Source organism: Elephas maximus, chromosome 4 (assembly GCF_024166365.1).
Source record: "Elephas maximus indicus isolate mEleMax1 chromosome 4, mEleMax1 primary haplotype, whole genome shotgun sequence".
NCBI lineage: Eukaryota > Metazoa > Chordata > Mammalia > Proboscidea > Elephantidae > Elephas > Elephas maximus.
Genome location: NC_064822.1, coordinates 80,961,768 through 80,974,579, shown reverse-complemented (window position 1 = coordinate 80,974,579; position 12,812 = coordinate 80,961,768). Strand labels below are relative to the sequence as shown.

The 12,812-nt window shown below is 37.5% G+C and overlaps 1 non-coding gene across 1 annotated transcript; it reads left to right on the top strand.

The window, feature by feature from the left end:
* The first annotated feature begins 8,341 nt into the window (after positions 1-8,341).
* Positions 8,342-8,412, top strand: TRNAG-UCC (transfer RNA glycine (anticodon UCC)). Its single transcript has one exon. It is a non-coding gene; the product is annotated as a tRNA-Gly (tRNA).
* Positions 8,413-12,812: the final 4,400 nt, after the last annotated feature.

Genomic DNA, 12,812 nt, shown 5'->3' with positions numbered 1-12,812 from the left:
CCCAATCATATTTTCGGTGTCTTCCAACTTGAAAGACTCATCTTTCAGTACTATATCAGACAATGTTCCACTGCTATCCCTAAGGTTTTCATTGACCAGTTTCTCAGAAGTAGATCACAGTGTCCTTCCTCCTAGTTCTGTGTTAGTCTAGCAGCTCTACTGAAACCTGTCCACCATGGGTTACCCTGCTGGTATTTGAAATACCAGTGGCATAATTTCCAGCATCGTAGCAACATGCAAGCTACCACAATATGACAAACTGAGAGAAAAGTAGTCGCCATACTAGGGGACAGATTACCCAATAAGTAAGGTAAGGATGTGCTTAGGGCACCAACAGAACAGGGACACCATTTGTCCAAACCAAAGACCCATAGATGTCAAGCAGACAGGACACAAGAAAAAGTGAGCACTGCAATTAAAGGGAAATGGCAGCGCACTAAATGAAATTGATACCATTATCAATTTTGTATTCGATAACAATTATATTTTCCTTTTCATTTCACATTCAGTTCTCTCTTGCCGACCACATAAGAATGTGCCATGGGCAATATAGTCTTGTGATCGTGATGCATCTGGTCCTGCACACACACACAAAAAGCAAACCAAAATTCCTCTTCAGATTGAGCAGACCCTTATATTTGTATCATGGTCTTTGTGATCGCTCTTTTTCCCATCAGCTATAAGCAGCAGTCCAGTGAACTGTGAAGACGAAACATCAAAAGACGGAAAGTGAGTGAGCAAGTTTTTAAGTATTATTTCAAAATGAAAAGCACTTTGCGGAGCTCTGCAGAGGGCCCATCAACAAACACCGTATGATGAATGAAATTTCTGACTGCTTTCTAAGTACTATTTCTTTTGACTATTTCAGACCTGAAGAACAAAATTATATGTTCCAAATCAAATTTTTTACTTACTAATTTTCAAATATAAGTTTTGCATTAATGTCCAAATTTGAATGGAAATTTTATTTTATAAATTTTATTTATTTCAACCATTGAAATTTATTTGCTACGGGTAGAACCAATTTTAAAAAGTTGCATAATTTTATATCCAGGTAAAATGAAATAGCAACAACCAAGTGGAAAGCAAAAATGAAAGCTTGAAGAAGATAAAAAGAAAAATATTTGTGAATCCTTAAAGACAATTCCAAAATTAACTTCCTTTTTAAAATGTGATGAATCAGAAAAGACTTCCCCACTGAAAACTCGAGTTTCTTGGGTACAAATCATAGTACTAGTACCACTAGTGCTGAAATTACTAATAGTGATACAAATATAAAAGAATTTGCCTCAAATTCTGCATCCAGTCCTTACTGTAGTTAAAAAAAACAAAACAAACAAAAAAACAACTTAATAATGGTATGAAAAGCGAAACTATTTTAGAAACTGAAATTGTTGCATCTGTAGACACCATAAAGAACAGAAATACAGATCCTGCTTTGTGGAATAAGCTTTCTTTTAATGATGTAAATTATTAGATCAAAAGAGTGCTAAGTGATTGTCAATATCACGGTGCAACATTTGAAACTTGTGTTGAAAATTCCTGGACGGTAAACAAACAAGGTTTGTTTTTTGGATTTTAAAGTTTCCTTTATTAATTTCGACACCAATTTCACTGTAGCAATTAATTAAAATTTACAAAGTTAATATATACTCTGATATTTTTGCACTAAAAATAAAAAAAATATTTTTTTGCCGCCTTTTAATTAGACTTTGTATACCACAAACTATAATTTAACTTACATCATAAGAATAAAATCATGATTCATACATATATATGTGTGTATATATATTGCTTTAGATGAAGGTTTTCAGAGCAAATTAGTTTCTTATTAAACAATTAACACGCATATTATTTTGTTGCATTGGTTTCCAACCCCTTGATGTATCTTAAAACAATGCTTAGCTGATCTATACAGAAAATATCAGGAGAGGAATCTACAAACTGAAATATCAAGCTATACTTATTTCACTGAAAATAGTTAACTGAATTTTATCACTTAGTAAGCTTATTAATTCTTCAGATGTTTTTTCTTGAACTTGGGTTCCCCATATTTCATTGGTCCAGCTTTCCTGTCCCCTCCTGCCTTCTCATCCTTGCCCCTTGACTGGCATGCCCATTTAGTCTCATATACATGATTGAGCTCTGTGTGTTATTGTTCGTTTTATGGGCCTGTGTAATCTTTGGCTGACAGGTGACCCTCAGGAGAGACTTCAGTACAGAGTTAAAAGGGTGTCTGTGGGGCATACTCTTGGCGTTTCTCCAGTTCCTGTCAGGCCAGTAAGTTTGGTCCTTTTTTTGTGAGTTAGAATTTTGTTCTACGTTTTTCTCCAGCTCTGTCCAGGATCCTCTATTGTGATCCCTGTCAGAGCAGTCAGTGGTGGAAGCCGGGCACCATCTAGTTGTGCTGGACTCAGTCTGGCGGAGGCTAAATAAACAAGATTTTGTAGCTAGAATATATTTCTAGGGTGCAAAGCTAATGGTGAAAATTCTAAGAGGGCGTGGCTACTGTAGTCTCCATCAGTCAGCTCTTATATTGTTTTGTTTGCAAACTATTCACTCCTAAATCATTAATTCTTGATTTGCTATGGATGGATTTAGCGATTGGTGCACCTTGAATATGACTGATAAACATGAAAACTGTTCAATTCACAGAGATTATATGTTGTCATATTTAAGCTGAAGACATGGTTTTGGCTTTACTCATGAACCGGGAACACAAATTAATGAAGAATGCCAGTATTGGAAAGCTGTTTTGCAACATGTTGTTGCTGTCATAACACTCACAGAAGGTGGACTATCTTTTTGAGGAAGAAATGAAGTGTTTGGGTCCCCATGAAATGAATTTTTTTTTGTTTTGTTTAATTGAAATTGTTGCTCAGATTGATACATTTTTAGCAGGTCTCATCTCAAAATTCAAACCAGATCAGAAGAGGATGTGGAACAAGAGATATCATCGCTGATGTCAGATGGATCCTGGCTGAAAGCAGAGAATACCGCAAAGATGTTTACCTGTGTTTTATTGACTATGCAAAGACATTTGACTGTGTGGGTCATAAGAAATTATGAATAATATGTGAACAATGGGAATTTCAGAACACTTAATTGTGCTCAAGAGGAATCTGTACATAGATCAAAAGGCAGTTGTTCAAACAGAACAAGGGAATGCTGAGTGGTTTAAAATCAGAAAAAGTGTGTGTCAGGGTTGTATCCTTTCACCACACTTATTCAATCTGTATGCTGAGCAAATAAACCAAGAAATTGGACTATATGAAGAAGAATGGGGCATCAGGTTTGGAGGAAGACTCAATAACAACCAGCATCATACAGGTGATACAACCTTGCTTGCTGAAAGTGACGAGGACTTGAAACACTGATGAAGATCAAAGATTACAGCCTTCAGTATGGATTACACCTCAATGTAAAGAAAACAAAAATCCTCACAACCGGACCAATAAGCAACATCATGATAAACAGAGAAAAGACTGATGTTGTCAAGGATTTCATTTTACTTGAATCCATAATCAAAGCCGATAGAAGCAGCAGTCAAGAAATTAAATGATATGTTGCACTGGACAAACCTACTGCAAAAAACCTCTTTAAAGTGTTGAAAAGCAAAGATGTCACCTTGAGGACTAAGACATGCCTGACCCAAGCCATGATGTTTTCAATTGCCTTATATGCATTTGAAAGCTGGACAATGAATAAGGAAGACCAAAAAAAGAACTGATGCCTTTGAATTATGGTGTTGGTGGAGAATATTGACTATACCATGGACTGCCAAAAGAGCAAACAAATCTGTCTTGGAATAAGTATAACCAAAATGCACCTTAGAAGCAAGGATGGAGAGACTCGTCTCACATACTTTGGACATGTTATCAGGTGTGATCAGTCCCTGGAGAAAGATACCATGCTTGGTAAAGTGCAAGGTCGTCAAAAAAGAGGAAGACCCTCGAAAAGATGGATTGACACCGTGGCTGCAACAATGGGCTCAATCATAAAAGTGATTGTGAGGATGGCACAGGACCAGGTAGTGGTTTGTTCTGTTGTACATAGGGTCACTATGTGTCAGAGCGGGCTCAACTGCACCTAACAACAACACATCTCAAAATATGGTAACACAGGAAAGGTCAACACATCATATATGTCTAAAACAACGTGAAGAATTAATAAACTTACTAATAAAGTTTGATCAACTATTTTCAGTGAAATAAGTATAGTTTGGTATTTCAGTTTGTAGATTCCTCTCCTGATATTTTCCATATAGATCAGCTAAGCATTGTTTTAAGATACATATCTCCAAAAGATGAAAAACCTGTTGAGCGATTTATCACATTTACTATTTTGAAAACTCATACCAGTGAAGAAGCTGCAAATCCTTCACTGTTTATGTGGAGTTTGCGAAACTGATTTTTCTAAAGTTTGGCGGCCAGTCCTATTGCATTGCTATGCATATGTCAGGGTATTATAAAGGCATGCAACAGAAAATTTTAGAATATAATAAATATGTCATTTTCATACAGTGTGCTGCATATTCCTTAATCTTGTAGGTTGTAGCACAGTAGATTGTTGTTTGGAAGCAGTTGATTTTTTTTCTACTCTTAAGTTACTCTACGCACTTTTTGCTGCCTCTACTCACTGATGGGCAGTTCTTAAAACATATTTAGGCAACACTTGAGCATTAAAAATGTCTTCCTAATACACATTGGGAAGCACATGCTTCAGCAATGAGTGCAATCCTGGAATCATACACCCAGATTCTAGATGCCTTAGAAAATACTGCTGAAGACCAGACACAAAAAGGAGATACCAAAAGAAAAGCTGAAGACATCGCCAACAAAATGCAAACACTAGGGTATGCATTTACATTGGTTATGTGGAATAATATATAGCAGCATTTTTATCAGACGAGTCAAGGTCTCCAAGATTCAGAAGTCAATTTAAAGACATGCACAGATCTTTACCAGTCGTTAACAGCATATTTAAATAACTTAAGAGGAGATCATGAAACTTTTGAAAACACAACAGAATAAATACTGCCGAATACTGATTATCAAGCAGTTCACCATCTCAGAAGCATTCGAAAGAAACAGATAAATGATGGAAGTGCTCCGGAAGTATCATTGAATGCCAGACATCAATTTCACGTAACCACATACTACACCATCATTGATACACTTGAATCTTGCATAAAAAGAAGGAGGAAGGTGTATGATGCTCTTTCAAGTAGATTTTCCTTCTTAAACAATGTAGATATACCTGATGAAGAATGCATGAAGGCATTCAAGAACTTTATGCAGGCTTATAACATATAAATATGTTTTAAGAACTGCCCATCAGTGAGTAGAGGCAGCAAAAAGTGCATAGAGTAACTTAAGAGTAGAAAAAAATCAACTGCTTAAATATAAACCTTTATGGAGAAGTGTGACAATTTCATCCTTACAAGAGAACTAGGTTTACAGATTCAGGAGAGAAATTTTAATCATGTAGGCATGTATGATTCCATAATAGAAAATAAAATACAATGCGTATTTTCCAATGTTGAAATTGGTTTGCTCATATTCCTAACTTTAATGATCACAAACTTCACTATAGAATGCTCATTTTCATCCCTCAGGAGACTCAAAAACCCTCAGCATACAATTCAAGAAAGGCTCAATTCATTACCCTTATTATGTATGGAAGTAGATATAGTTTGGCAGCTTATTTGTGATGAAATCACTGAAGATTTTGTAAGACCAAAGAATAGAAAGAAATATTTTTAATTATAACATGTTAGAGATGAAAGATTTATCTAAAAGTAAAAGATAGTAATTTGTCATAATATTTGTTTTCTGGTCATTGAATTTTCTTTTATGACATCTTTTCATCGTTTATTTATAATTATAGCATTTGTTATGAAACAAACATCAAAACTGAAGTATGAGTTGTTTAAGCATAATTGGTGAAAGTATTTCATTGTGTTTCAAGATCATAAAAGAATTTTACATTGATTGTTGAAGCAACTAAGTTCATTGACTCATTTTCTTTGTTGTAGAATATATGGAATATTCTTTTTGTAGAAAATGTGGTACATAGTAAAACTCTTAGTACTCTACATCCGCTAAAAATTTTATAACCCAATTCGTTTCATTCTGCTAAAATGGCACATCACTTTTGCGTTCAATTGCTAATATTATAGTTGCATTTATAAAGAAGTTACCTTAAAGATAGCGAAGACACATGCGCACACATAAATGCATTGCTGTCAAGTCAGTTTCGCCTCATAGCACCCTATAGGACAGAGTAGAACTGTCCCATAGGGTTTCCAAGGAGCGGCGGGTGGATTTGAACTGCTAACTTTTGGTTAACAGCTGACTTTTAACCACTAAGCTACCAGGGCAAATATATATATGTATGTGTGTGTGTGTGTGTGTGTATCATATAGGAGTCCTGATGGTGCAGTGGTTAAAGCATTCGCCTGCTAACCAAAAGTTTGGCAGTTCGAACCCACTAGCAGCTCCAAGGGAGTCTGCTTCTGTAAAAATCACAGCCTTGGAAATCTTACAGGGCAGTTCTACTATGTCCTGTAGGGTCGCTATGAGCTGGAATCAATTCAACAGCAGTGGGTTTTTTGGTATATACATATATATCCCCCCCCCCAAAAGAAAAACCCATACACTTTATACATATAACTCACATATCCCATTCGAATGTATCAGTCAGCAGAGGAGGGAGCACCACAAGATTATCCTTGTTTAGGGCTCTAACATGCCTTAATCTGTCCCTGGTCATACCTCACTTCCTACTACAAGATAAAACCAGCTGGATTAATGTTTGATAATGGGTGTCGTCTGAAGAGCACAGGTAGACTCCTGCAGTCATTAACCTCTTGATTTCCCAAAATCTTTGGTTCAGATGTTGTTGTTAGTTTCCTTTGGGTTGATTCTGACTCATGACAACCCGATGTGTGCAGAGTAGAACTGCTTCATAGAGTTTTCAAGGCTGTGACCTTTCAGAAGCAGATCACCAGGTCAAGATTAAAGCATCCACGTAGAAAGAATTCTAGCCCATAAATCGTAAACCTTAAGCTCTCATCTTACCTTTTCAGTTAGCCTAGGAGAAGTTGCTTGACTTCCGAGTGTTTCAACTTTTCATTATCAACATAAGGAGATTTGAGTAAGTTAGAAATCCTTAGCAAAGAGTTCACAGAGTTAGAGAAGTGGTGGTGATGGGAAAAAGATCTGGGAACATCAGGAAATGTAGTGGAACTTTTAAGTTGCTTTCTTCCCCCCCCTCCCCGCCCCGAGAAGCTTTAATTAGATTTTTAAAGAGGTTTGTAACCCAAAATTGTTGAGAACCACTGGACTAAAATACTCGTGTTGTATAAACATATATTGACTGTGTTCAAGACACTGGGTTAGGCAAGTTTGGAAATACAAAATGAATGAGACAAGTAAGTGCCCAAATTATCAGAATCAAATGTAGAATGTGTTAGTGCCTCAGAGAAAAATATACAGCATTTAAAAAGTGATAGAATACACATGTCTGGAGGTGGGCAGGTGGGAATTGGGGAACACTGTAGGGTTGCTATGAGTCAGAATCGACTCAACGGCAATGAGTTTGGGGAAAATAGTTCAGGTTTGTGTGTGTAATCGTAGCAAAGCACTGCAAGTAGGGGCAATAACATAAGCCAAAAACACAAAGACCAAGAACCTGTCGTGTGTGAGGCAACAGTATTTGGTCAGACACATTTGGCTAGACTATCCGAGTGCAGCCCTGGTGGCATGGTGGTTAAGAGCTTGGCTCCCAGCCAAAAGGTTGGCAGTTTGAATCCATCAGCTGATCCTTGGAAACTCTATGGGGCAGTTCTACTTTGTCCTATAGGGTTGCCATGAGTTGGAATCGACTTGACTGCAATGGTTTTTTTTTTTTTTTTTTTTGGTTTATTAGGGTGGAAAGTAAAGGATGAGAGAGATATAGTAAAAAAAAAAAAACTTAACAGAACAGTGGATAGAATTTATCCAACCTTAGTTTCTAAACATCATAATACCTTTTTCTTTTAAGTTATATTTTCATAATGATTTCAAAAACAGATTTGCTAAGAGCAGCTGCATGTGCCTGTCATGGTAGACAATTAGCCATAATGGATACAAAGAGTGTTGTGATGTAAGTTCATGGCCACTCCTTACCTAGGAACTACTGATAAACCCTAATCAATCCAAGGGATCCAGAGCAAGGGAACTGGTACTGGTCTAGTCTAGAGTCTTTTTTCCAGTTCTGGGTTTCCTGCCAAATATCGAACAGTATATTGGGACAGCTATCAAAAAGCCTTATTACCAAGCCTTAATCTTTGATGGGGGCATTGGTGGTTCAGTGGTAGAATTCTCAACTTCCATTTGGGAGACCCAAGTTCGATTCCTGGCCAATGCACCTAAAGCACAGCAGAGGCTTGCATGTTGCCGTGGTGCTGAACAAGTTTCAGAGCTGTAAACTGATCCCAGTTTACAGCTAATCCCTGCACTTGAGTTATAGGTTGCATCTATACAATCCCCTCCTAATATTCCCTCCAGCATCTAGTCCATCTTTCCTTTATTTTCAACATTTCTGTCTCCTCTTGATCTTGATCTCAACATATGAACTTGTTCCCACATTTCTCTATATCTATGTTTTGCTACTAGTCCTTCCTTTGTCAAACTAACTTCTTTATAAAGTGGTATATAGTACTTACATCCTCACTTTCTATCCACTAAAATCTGACTTCTACCCTGATCTTTCCACTGAAATTGCTTCTCAAGATTGATGCCCTGAATCATAGGTTCAAGACATGACTAAAAAGCATCTTTTATTGGTGTAACTAGGGTATAACAGGTATGGCAGGAATTGCACCTGCCCTGGTCACATGACATCATTGAGCAGTTTCTATTAACCTGGTATGGACAGGGGTGTATCTATGGAAAATGGCACCAATGGCTAGCACTGAAATTGTGCCCCTGTCCAAACATCTGACACCCCTCTTTCAGATAACTTTACAATAGTATCAGCTCAAAAATACAAGCCAAGCTTGTTAATCTTTTAACGAACACGTTACCCTGGTTGAGGAAGGAGGTAGAGTCATACTGGGTTAATAGAAACTGTTTAGTGGCACCAGGTACACGGGGACAGTGCAATACCCTAGACACGCCACTGTTAAAAATTTAAGCAGTCATATTCAGAGCTCAGAAGTGCTAAACACTGTTTATCATTTCCCTCCGTTTGAAAGCCTCGTTCCTCTTGGTTTCTATGGAACCGATTCTTCCTAACAGATATACGTCTCATAGTAGGCAGAGTAATTGCTCACGCATCCGCTTGGCCAAATTAGTAGGCTTTCATGTATTTCTCTCACATTCTCTATTGAAATTTGTAAGAAACCTTAAAGTTTACTTAGTCTAAAAGGACATAGGCATGTGTCCAAAGGCCAAGTGAAGAGGAACTGAAGAACTGATCAATCTATTGGGAGACCCATTTTCATGCTGCTATTTTTTTATTACTTCTGTCACTGCCACACAGCATCACTACGGAAACAAGTGAGAGGTGGAGCTTTCAAGTCTCTTCCTTGAACAAAAAAAAAAATATGCACTAAATTGAATATCTGGGTTCACCTAGAAAAGGAGTTGGGGACTTTAAATTGCTAGTTTCTAAAATTCTGCCTAATTGGGTATCATTACATTTCACATAAAAGCTACCTTTCATTTATATGAGAAAATAAATATTTATTAGAATATAGTTGCTTCATGTTCTTTAAAACCCGCTGCTGTCAAGTTAATTCCAACTCATAGTGACCCTATAGGACAGAGTAGAACTGCCCCATAGGGTTTCCAAGGAGTGGCTGGTGGATTCGAACTGCCAACCTTTTGATTAGCAGCTGAACTGTTCACCATTGTGCCACCAGGGCTCTCATGTTATTTAGACATGTAAAATATGTATTCTTTTGTATTTTTTTTGGAAGGGATCAAACTGGTTAGATTGACATTAACTTCCTTAGTTTTTATTATTTATTAACCCTTTGATTTATACAATTCCTGGCTTATTCAGCATTGCTGCTGTTGTTAGGTGCCATTGAGTTGGTTCTGACTCATAGCGACCCTGTGTACGTACAATAGAACAAAACTTCCTGTTCCTGCACCATGCCCACAGCTGCTGTTATGCTTGAGCCCACTGTTGCAGCCACTGTGTCTAATCCATCGTGTTGAGGGTCTTCCTCTTTTTCGCTGGCCCTCTACTTTACCAAGCATGATGTTCTTCTCCAGGAACTGATCTATTCAGCATTATAAGCATTAACTTTGTGGACTGTATCCTTAAGGTATAAATTTTATAAGCCACTATCTGTTATTAAAATATATGAGATGTGGTTTAGGGTTGTAGAACTATCTAGAGTGGAGTAGAGAATGCTAAAGAGCATATAATAATTGCCTTCAACTGACTGATGAGCAGCTATAAGGAAAATGCAATCAGTTAAAAGAGGATGTCTTTGTTATCTATTGCTGCTGTAATAGAAATACCGTAAGTGGATGACTTTAACAAACAAATTTATTCACTCACCGTCTAGGAGGATAGAAGTTCAAATTCAGGGTGCCAGCTCCAGGAGAAGTCTTTCTCTTTCTGTAGGCTCGGGGGGAAGGTCCCTGTCATGAATCTTCCCCTGGTCTAAGAGCTTCTTACGGGAGGGACCCCGGTCCAAAAGACATGCCCCACTCCTGACTCTTCTTTCTTGGTGGTATTAGATCCTTCTTTTATATCTCAAAAGAGATTGACTCAAGATGCAACCTAACCCTGGAGATAAGAGCCCTGCCTCATTAATGTAACTGCCTGTAATTCTGCCTCATTAGCATCATAGAGGTTAGGATTTACTACTCACAGGATAATCACATCAGATCACAAAGTGATGGATAACTACACAATACTGGGGATGAGGGCCTAGCCAAGATGGCACACATTTTTGGGTGACATGATTCAATCCATAACAGGTACTTGAATGTCTTAAAGAGATTAGAGTGAATGAGTAGTTTTCCTAAGGATGAATCCAGAAGAAATACACTGAAATATATATATATTTTAATCAATGATATTAATTACATTTTCTACATTCTCTCAACGTTCTCATTGTGTTCCACTTCCAGTACTCTAGTTTCCTGGCCCCCTTATCTTCCTATCTTTGCTTTGGATTAAATGCTGACTTTTTGGACTCCTACAGATTTTTTTTTTTTTTTTTATTAGAGCACCAGTATAATGGGTAATACCTTTATTTTGTTTGTCACTCTTATTTCTGTTAAAAGGTGACTTCAGAGCATAGCTTTGGTTCAAGGTTTAAATACAGTCTCCAGGTGGTCGTTTCTCCTCTGGTCTCAGTGGTCCAGTTAGTCTGGCTATTTTGAAGAACTTGGATTTTGTTATCCATTTTTCTCCCATTCTAACCAGGATCATCTATTGTGGCTCTGGTCTTAATAGAAGGTAAGATACCAGCTCCATCTTTGTTATTCTTTACCTCCACCTGAACAAATGACAGCAAAAATAGCTAACATTTATTTTACACTTATTATGTACCAGATACTACTTTCTAATATTCTACTTGGGACAGTTTTTAGTTTTCCTGATTTTTAAAGCCAGACCTCCAGGACAAGGAGCAGACTTACTTCAGAAATCCCATTTCCAAGGCGTGCCTGGTGGAATCCAACTGCCAACTTTTTGGTTAGCAGCCATAGTACTTAACCACTATGCAACCAGGGTTTCCATTGAAAAATTAGTACTGGTAAACAAGGAAGTTTGCCCTTTTAGTTGTAATACTGACAAAATAAGTTACAATTTAAATAAGGCAGGGGATCTCACTCTCTCTCTTTTTTAACATAGAATGGCCACATTAAAATTCCCAGTGCGGCTCTGAGACAATGGATACTACTCAGCACTGATCTGCCAAAAAGTGGCAGAGTAATTATTGGATTGTGTGGTAACTGTATTTGAATGTCATCCAAGGCGTTAGCCTTGTCCCAGAGAAGAATGTTATGACACTCCCAAATACAACAAGGCAATTTTGTTTCAAATGATGCTAGAAGAACATGGATGGAAAGTAAACATTATCAATATTCAGAGCAGTTTTCCTTCAGTGGTGAGAGTTTAACAGGTACATCTTTAAAATATTAAAGTGATGTATTTTTCTTTCCCCTTAAATCATGATGTCCTTGTACACTCTGCCTACCGAACTGGTGGGTCAGAGCTTCAGAGGAAGGGCAGATGGATGATTTACCACACTGATGCATTTGGGTCCGTAATAAAAGCAAGATTTTGAGAGGTAAAGTTTATTGAGAGAGAATATGATTTCTGTATTTCCAAACTCCTTAAAGAATAGGGGTCTGAACTTCAATTTTTACTATAGGCCACGCAGGGGCGGATTAAGCAGTAAGCAAGGCATGCTTACTTGTGTTTATTTACTGATCTGTTTTTTTTTTTTTTAGTATACAGTCTCGGAAACACTGGTGGCGTAGTGGTTAAGTGCTACAGCTGCTAACCAAAAAGTTGGTGGTTTAAATCCATGAGGTGCTCCTTGGAAACTCTATTGGGAAGTTCTACTCTGTCCTATAGGGTCGCTATGAGTCGGAATCGACTCAACAACAATGGTTTGGTTTTTTGGTTTAGTACACAGTCTCACATGGGTTTCACCATGTCTTTGATCTTTGATGTGGTGAAAACAGGCGAAAATGTGGACTACAGATTAGTAAGTAAGCACAAGGAAGCCCATGCTTACCTTGCTTATTGGGTAATCTGTCCCTGAATTCACGTGTAGTGGGAGAATACAGAAT